The sequence below is a fragment of the Eurosta solidaginis genome, chromosome X (genome assembly GCF_040869045.1).
Source record: "Eurosta solidaginis isolate ZX-2024a chromosome X, ASM4086904v1, whole genome shotgun sequence".
Lineage (NCBI taxonomy): Eukaryota > Metazoa > Arthropoda > Insecta > Diptera > Tephritidae > Eurosta > Eurosta solidaginis.
This window is the reverse complement of record NC_090324.1, coordinates 24,758,638-24,767,887: the sequence shown is the minus strand read 5'-3', so window position 1 is coordinate 24,767,887 and position 9,250 is coordinate 24,758,638. Positions and strand designations below refer to the sequence as shown.

Sequence of the window (9,250 nt, the reverse complement as noted above, 5' to 3'; positions counted from 1 at the left end):
TTTAGGTACGTCTGCTACACGTTCCGTAGTTACGTGGAATTTTTTTTATTTTTATTGTAGAAAATTAGAGCGGCCATAGCGATAATGGTAATAATTATTATATTAGTACTTATGCTAATTACATGTTTTGTTATATTATCTTTTACTAGCAACTGGATGTCGCTCTTATGCTCTAGATGGCTAACATATAAAGTCTCAAGTTTTAGATTTAGATTTGTATCGTTACTATCTTTGATATTAGTAATTAGGATCGGTAGAACAAATGTATCGTAACTTCTTAGGTTAAGATTGCTTTAGGTTATGTTGATTTTACAATTTTACAGTTTTCAAATTTTATTAGGAATGTGCCTTTTTGCATAAATTTTAGTTTACTGCAATCGTGAGATATATTTCCATTAAAGTGTTTTAGTATTAATATTCCTGGTTCAACTTCTACAACTGAGAGTTTCGTTAAATATTTCAATTTACATTGAGTTTCCCTGAATTCTAAAATGTTAATAAGACATTCGTCATTTTTCTTGATAAAATTTTTCTCAAAGTTATTTTTTACGTCTGAACCGTATATATAATTTCTATCATCTACGAGTACTTCATACTCGCTTAAGTCTCGTTTTCATTACCGCATATATGTTGTCAAATGTTACCAAAATAATGAAAACGGGCTGCCAAATAGTGTCAGTTGCGTTTGCAGTCAGGTTTGACAGCTCACTGTCAAACAAAATTGCATCCAAGTGAAAACGACCAAGTTTCAGTTTGCCAGCGCAGTTGGCAACGTTTAACACACAAAACAGATTTTCCAACATGCTGGCAAATCTGTCATTAGTGCACAGATGATTTCACAAGAAAGGTAAATTTTATAAAATTTGTAGAAAATGTTTATACTTATATTAATTTGTTGAATTTTAGTTTAGAGTTTATAGTTAAAATGGAGAGCGATATGGACGGGTTAACTTCTAGTTGGACAACTTTCCTTCACCCAGTCGGAACCACGGAAAAAAAGAAGCGTGTGCGCAAACTAACAGAGAAATGGACAGCGGAGCAAACTGAGAGGCTGGTCCAAGAAGTAGAGGTAAGGGACGGTACCTGGAATTTTCTGTCGCCTCAATACAGGGACAGGAATTTGAGGGAGGCTCAATGGCAAGAAGTGGCAGATATCTTACAGATGTCGCGATCTGAGGTATCTGCCAAATGGAACAGCCTGCGCTGCTCTTTCCGCGTGAGTTCTTTTTTTTCTTTATAAATATATATGTAATTGCTAAATCTAACATTTATAATAGGCGGCCTTTAACAGAAAATATAAGAGCAAAAGTGGACAAGGTGCGGTACGAGCATATGCAGTAAATCCGCTATACAACTCCCTCAAGTTCCTGGAGCCGTCGCTGCAAATTGAGGCCAACACAACGTCCAATCTTCCAAGTGTAAGTATATATGTATTTATAAACATACAGAGACTTATATATGTATGTAAATGTATACACATATCTTTTTCATAACGATCGACATGATTTAAGGGGTCAGTGCTGTTTGCCAAAAAACGTTCAAGAATTTCTTGTTCGTTTTCTTGCGAATAACATTTAGCTCTTTAACAAAAGAAATAAAATAATCAGGGGATTCTTTTATACGCTTATATTCGTCGTAAAGCACAAGTGGTCTAACTCGAATTTTCGTTGTTTTAGATAGGCATGGTACTGCGTATGGAAAAATATGCTCACTTTTACTTTCGCATTAACGGGGTACCTCCTAGCTCCCATAGCCACCCCATAAATAGCAGAACTAACTTATGTTGCCATTGCTTGTTGTTGTGTGTTGTAAAACTCGTATATGTATATCTAATTTTTCATACAAGTTTACATTACATTATACAAGCTTTTCGAGGCATATATAAGAAATGAAACGAATACCCTGAATATATTCTGCGAAAAAGCTATTTTTAACCGTTGTTCAAACAAATTATGAGATAGGGTGATTTTTAAATTTTTTTTGAAATAGGGTAATCTTCCACTCATGCGCATTTTTTTTAATAATTAGCGGTTATTTAACATGTACCTATTGATTTATAGAAATGTCCATCGCAGCAGAGATCACCTGCTTCCCAGGGTGACACAGACGGTTCTGAGGACTGCGATGACTCGATTTCAACACCGTCAACATCCCGAGGATCAGTGTCACGACGTCGCGCTAAAAAAGATGACGATGGTTTCTCCGAGGTGATGGAACGAGCATTGGAGACAATGTCAACGGCCGCAAAAGCTGATGCTTCGATGACCTGGGCAATTTTGTGGCATCAAATGGCCGTGAATGGTCAACTGAACTCCCTCAACTGGGAAAGGAATTCAAGGCTGAGTTGTATGAGCTGGTATTAAAATACCAGAACAAATTTGCACGGTAAGAGCAAAAGCAATAATATTGATAAAATGTTAATTTCTCTTTTTCTTTTTTTTTAGCAAAGAATAATGCCGTCGTAATTTTTGCAATTATTTATGCATTTTCATATTTACATATGTATACGTTCACTAGCCAGAATAATTTAGATAAAAACTTTATTTTTTTTTTTTTTGTGTTGTATGAAAGAAATTGCTTAACAGCCTCGACGAAAAAAAATTTCACTATATTTTAAATTCAGTTTGAGTCACTATGTTGGTAGGGACTATACCTAGTTTACTAGAAAATATGATCTGTTCTATATCGTTTATGTGATTTCTTAAGAGTGTTATGTCATTGTTAGTCCTGCACGTATGTTCTATGAACTGAACTTCGTCTTCTATTGTTTGTATTTTGTTTAACGTGGAATGTCAAAATGGTCCTATGTAGTCGCTTATAAGAGCTTGTTGCCTATTTATATGGGTTGTAATATTGTCTGTCTGTTGTATCATGAAACTGCTAAAGCGCGTTAAGTTGATTGCATTGTCCTTGATTGTCCGTTCATTATTGTGTAGTGCGTTTTTGATTTCTCGTTCGTCGTCACTGTCCATAGAACCTGCTATGAATATCAAGCCTTTACCCAGTACGTTAATTATTCCTCGTTTGGTTTTTGTGTGTGGGCGCAACCTATCTATTTTTGCTGTTAGTAGGAGAAAATTTTCGGTGATGGACTCCAAAACTTGCGTGTCTTCAAAGGAAGTTGTCTATAGAATTTTTATGTTGTCCGTAATACGTAACATCGTGTTTTCGCATGTGATTAAGTTGATAAAATGTAGTACCTCGTCGTAATGGTTAATCGTCTTTAATTCTCCTGTTTTGATTGGCACATATCCGTTGTTCGGTAGGTCTTGCGCACTAATTTTTTGGTTTTTGACACCAAGCACGAGTGTCGAGAGGAAGATTGTCGTTAATGGCATTTTCCTGTGGAAGTTAGGGTAATTGGTTTGGCATTGTCTAATGTTTTTCTTGTGAACTATCCTGCCTGACTTTGTTTTAGTGGTTGTGTTAAGGTTCTCTGCTACAATGTCTTTCTTATACCTAGCTGATAACTTATTTCCTGATCTCTTATTTATTTTTACGAATATAACGTCTCTTCTGAAAAGGTTTTCGGGGTTTGTCTATCTTTATTGTGATAACAAAGATCTTGCTGTTGTTTTTTCTGTAGTTTCTCCTTGATTTCCTGCCTATCTTTCTCTAGAAGGTCGGGATCGCTACTAATTCTTCTCCCAAAAAATATATCTTTTGGTTTTTTTCCTGTCGTAGAATGCACCGAGTAATTATACTCTTTAGCGGATTTTTCTCATAATTCGCTGAAGGATCGGTGGCTTTTCTCCACTTGTAAACAGCGCATTATTTCCTGTAGGGTGGAGTGAAAGCGTTCGATCTGCCCGTTCGAAAAACTAGTATATGGAGGTGTTCTATATTTTTCTGTACCGAATTCTTTGTTAATCATGAAGTTTATAGATTCTGAGTTGAAGGATCTCTCATTGTCCATTACTATTGTTTCTGGTACTAAGGCAAAGAGGATATCCCTTAGTGGTTGCCTTATGTCTTCGGTTGCTTTGGAGCGAATAACCTTTGCTACTGCATATTTGGAAAATTTATCCACAGCTGTTAGATTTAGTTGTTTACCCATTATTAATATGGACTATTTGGCCTGGAAATTGTGGAATAGGTGTAGCTTGTATTTGAGGTTTTGGAGGATTACGCTCGTATTTATTTTCTTTGCATGTAACGCATGATTTGATAATTTTTTTTTAACTTTATTTGTCATTCCAGGCAAGTAATACCTTTCCAAAATTTGTGTTTTATTTTCTTTACTATTCCTGTGGGCTCTATTATGTGTTCTAATAATAATTTCCCCCTTCTCTCTTTCATTTGTTATGTTCTGAACTTCTACCTGTGTAAACCTGATGCGATATTTGCTGAAATGCATTGGGTATAATTCCTGTATTTTTCCCATTATGGGTTCCTGCGTTTTAATGCATTTCATTACTGATGGGTTGAGGTATCTCTTGAGGATTGAGATAAGCGTTTGATGGGAGAATTCTGGTTCTTTAATTATATGCTGATGGTATGTTGGAAATATTATTTTAATCCATACAAACAATTTCTAAATGAGCTTAAGTCCCAGATTATGGCTAACATTTCTATTTCGTTAGCTGTGTAATATTCCTCAGTCTTACTTAAGGTCCTTGAAATGAAAGCTAATGCCTTAGAATCTTGGGACAGAAAGGCTCCGAGAGCAAATTTGGAGGCGCCTGTTACTAGCTGAAAGCTCTTATTGTAATCGGGATATGCAAGTACGATATCCTCGGAAGTAAGCGAGAGTTTTATATTCTTGAAGGCTCTTATGGCGTCTTCATTCAAAATTATATTGACTTTCGAAGATTTATTTTTGGATATTCTACCTTTTTCCCCTCTTAGAAGAGATTTTAGTCTCTTATGAATCTACGATAATATCATGACATGCCAAGGAAACTTCGAAGCTATTTTAAAGTTGTGGGTTGCGGAAAATTTGTAATTGCTTCGACCTTCGCGGGATTTGTTCTAATACCATTTGGAGATATAACATATCCCAGGACCTCGACTTCTTTCTTAAAAAAATTACACTTGCCCAACTGGACTTTCATGTTAGCCTCTTCTAGGGTTGCAAATATTTTCCTAATGTGATTGAGGTGTTCATCCTCAGTTCTACTGAAGATGATTATGTAATCGATATAGACGTAGCAGTACTTTGCTATATGCTCGCGAAGTATTTCGTCTAAAGCTCGTTGGAAAATAGAGGGAGCGTTTTTGAGCCCGAACGGCAAACGAGTAAATTCTTATTTGCCACCTTTTATTGAGAAAGCGGTTTTTTCGATGTCAGATTCCTTTAAAGGAATCTGGTGAAATCCGCTTTTCAAGTCTAAAACGGAGAAACATTTACTTTCTCCAAGGTTTGAAATTACTTCCGATATTTCGGGTATAGGGTATTTATCGGCCATTGTAACTGAATTCAATTTTCTATAGTCTATGACCACGCGATATTGTTTATTACCTTCTGAGTCTGGTTTTTTAGGTATGACCCATATGGGTGAATTATACGGGGATCGGGATGGCCTTATGATACCATCATATAGTAATTTCTTTACTTGTGATTCTATCTCGCCTTTTAGAGATGCTGGTTACGGATAGAATTTGGAATATGCAGGAGAGTCAGTTTGTGTTCTGATCTGTCCCATAACCTTCGTAGTGTAAGTAAGCTTTTCGTCGGGTTCGGAGAAAAGATTGGGATATGTATTCACAATATCCTTCATCCTATTTTTTTGTTTGGGAGATAAGCCACCCCTCTTTTGTATTTATTGCGTTGAGGCTGTGCTAAGCCTGCTGCTTAAGTCTGACCATACGGCCATTTTTTAAAGCCATTTTGTTTTCTGCGGTATATATTACTGCTCCTAGTTCCCTTAGTGTGCGTTATAGAATAGCATCGAATGATTTTAATAAGGGCATTAGGTAGAATTTGATTTTTCCCCCTGTGTTAAAGAGATTCACATAAGTGTGTTCCGTTCTTTACATCTCCTACAATTGATTTTGCATGAAAAGGTTTTATGTTTTGAATTCGCTTCCTTGCTAAATTCGGTTTTACGTAATTTGTGCTGGAGCCTGTGTCCAGCAGAAATTTTAGGATACTTCCGCTCGCCGTCTTTACTTCAATGTATGGGAGAGAAGAGCTAATTATGCTAACAAATGGACATCAATGTATTCAGCAACTTCATCTTCGACCTCGTCTTTGTATTGGTTATCTTCACTTGACGTATCTATATGAAACGTCCTTTGGTTTTGGTGGGTGGCTGGTTGTTGACCGATTGTGGTGGTCTTTTACCATGAAACTGATTCTGAGGTGGTTTGTTCATATAATTAATTTGCCGGATGCACAGTAATCGTGGTAACTGCCCTTTTAGACCCCTAATGAAGGTGTTAAGTGCCTTATCCCTATATTATTGCGTCATTATGCTCAGAGATTCGCCACTCATTTCCATACATCCTAATTTATTGAGAATTAACGAAAGGTATTTGTAAACCTGTTGGTAGAAGTCGGCAATGCTCCTGTTACCCTGCACTAGAGTGGTTAATTCATATTCCAAAGTGGATATATCTCTTTTATCTGAATAAGAATTGCTAGGCATTTGGTAACTGCTGACCAATCGAATGGTGTATTATACGATTGCAATGCCATATCAGCATTTCCCGTTATTTTATTCCTATTCACGCTAAGGATACCGTAACACTTCGGAGTTTCCTTTAGCGGTTCGTAAATACTTAATATCAGATCTACACTTTTTTTTCCATGAATTAAACTCACCAGGACGACCGGAAAAAATCTTTTAGGCAGTTAACCACGTCCGGAAAATTGTCTAAATCTCCCAAGTTACCCCGATGCCTATCTTCAATTGTTTGGTCTATTGCCGAACTGAGAAATGCGTTGGGATTGAGAGTGGCCTGTACTACACTTGGTCCTTGTCGTTGCAAAACATCTGTTGGAATATTAGTTATTAGGACCCTTAGGTCATCTGTGCTTAATTGTTGTCTATCATTTGATGCCTGAGGGGCGATAGGATTTTGGGAAAGGACTTGAGGAAGGATTAAGTTGTTAGGGTTTGCCATTTCGATATTAATGATTACTATTACTTTTTATTTATTAATCCTTCTTTCTAATTAAATATGTTTTTCTTTCCTATTATTATATATATATATTTTTTTTTTAACTGGCTGTATAAGCGTATTCTAAGTTTAGGTATGATAAAAAATTATGCTTTCCTTGCTCACCTTCGCTCGTTTTATTTGGCGTAAATGTTGCAAATGACGAAACTGATTAAGGTATGGCTCTGGATATGTTAACTTTGCGTTTGGTAGTTCACTGGCGGTGCTATCGTAAAAATATTCCACAGTCTTTGTTCCACTGGGTTTAGGGAGGTATTTAATTTTCACAAAATCAGTCACTATCACCGACACTTCGATATTTTTGTGTTTTCTTATAGCTCGGGCTGGTACATGCCACCACCGGTTCGTGTTCCACTACTGGGGGCCGTTACTATAATCGCGAGTACCACTACCGCGAGTCCTTATTTTTATAGAACTGTTTCCCTTTGCTCGACGCGAATCCTAACTTTCAGGATTTTTACTCGACTTTTAACTCGGGGTTTTTATATTAACGTATCCTTACTTTTTACTTTCAGGATTTTTACGCGACTAGGAGGGCGGCGTGATGTCGGTGACCAAGAACTGCCAAACTCTAATCAAGGGTGTTATGCGGGCCGTGCCTATTGGACGATTTGCAGGCAGGGGATAAATTCGACTGTATTCGAACGGAGCCTTCCCGATACCGAGCCACCTCGGGAAGTATTAATGGCCTTACCACAGTAAGGGGCGCAGCTGTGGCGGACGATTCTTTCCCGTATATAATACTGGACCGCTGAGCCCGCCTTGTCGGGCAGGTGGTCGTACGACCAAGATGAACGACTCATTACCTGATTGTAATAAGGACGATGTAAAGAGGAGGACTGAGTCGCAATCCAAGGACGAAAAATACGAATTAAGCGATGCGTCGGACTCGGGAGTGAGAGTAGTGCTGATTCAATGAACTCCGTGTTGGAGAAGCACACAAATGAAAAAGGAGTAGAAGAGTGGAGAAGGCACGGAGCAGAGGAAGTAAAAGAGCTCTCTCGCAGTACCGTGCAGCACTAAGAATTGTACAACGCTTGGGAGCAGTGGTCGACCCAACAGAAGTGGCGATCGAGTGCTTGGAGTGGGCCCATGAAGCGGTAGAAGTAGTTCGAAAGCAGTTCAAAAGGTTTTGCTGCGAGAAACCATCGGTTCTGCAACCGGTAGGAGGAGGAAGAAGCGTCGAATGGCAGAATGAAGAGACAACGTTCGGCGGAAGGCGACAAGCCTGCTTTCAAGAGGCAGAAATGACCCAGTCCTAGAGCCGCGAGGCAGGGCAATCGCATAGACAAGACAAGTAGGTCCAAAGCTGTAAGACAGATGGGCTCCAATAGCGAGGTAGCAACTACCTCGAAATCTGCGAGTCAGAGGGAAGTTCCAATTACGGAAGTAGGAGATAAGCCAAAGGGAGATAACGCTAAGACTCCGGCTTTCTCGGAGGCGCTAAAGGGAGCTAACGCTAAGACTCCGGCTTTCTCGGAGGTGCCAAAGGGAGATAACACTAAGACTCCTGCTTTTCCCGAGAAGATGAGTGATGTGCCAAAGCAGTCACTGACTGTGGCTCTGGTTGATCGAGCAGTCCTTTCGGACAAATGACTACTGAAAGGTGGAGATCTGTGGAAAGAGAGCTTATTAGCTTAATGCTTAAGATGATGCGAGAACAACCAAGTAAGCCCCTTCCAACCTTTAATTCGGGGGGATGGTATAATGGTGTGAAGATGATAGCGTGCGACAACATCGCGAGCTTGCGGTGGCTGGAGGAAGTGGTTCCAAACCACCAAAAGCAAGGCACGAACGCGCGGTTTGAGGTGGTGGATATAGCGCAAAACCCCACGGTACCAAAAGTTAAGGTATGGATACCATGCCTGTTGAAGTCGAAGGATACACTGCGACTTCTGCAGAATCAGAATCCGAACATACCGGCACAGGATTGGAAGGTACTTACTGTATCTCGGCCTACCGAGGATGGTCAGTTCTAAATCTTCCAAATAAACAAGCAGGCGGAGGATATTTTGTACACGCAGCTTGGCAAAATATCCTTTGGTACTGACAAAATTTACATGCGACTCAGGAAAAGAAGTCCCGAGGATAAAAACCCTAACACGCTAGAGGTGGGCGAAGTCGA

At 38.9% G+C, this 9,250-nt stretch overlaps 1 pseudogene; it reads left to right on the top strand.

Annotated features, from left to right (window-relative positions):
- The first annotated feature begins 1,162 nt into the window (after positions 1 to 1,162).
- On the top strand, positions 1,163 to 2,389 carry LOC137234239 (uncharacterized; annotated as a pseudogene).
- The last annotated feature ends 6,861 nt before the right edge of the window (positions 2,390 to 9,250 follow it).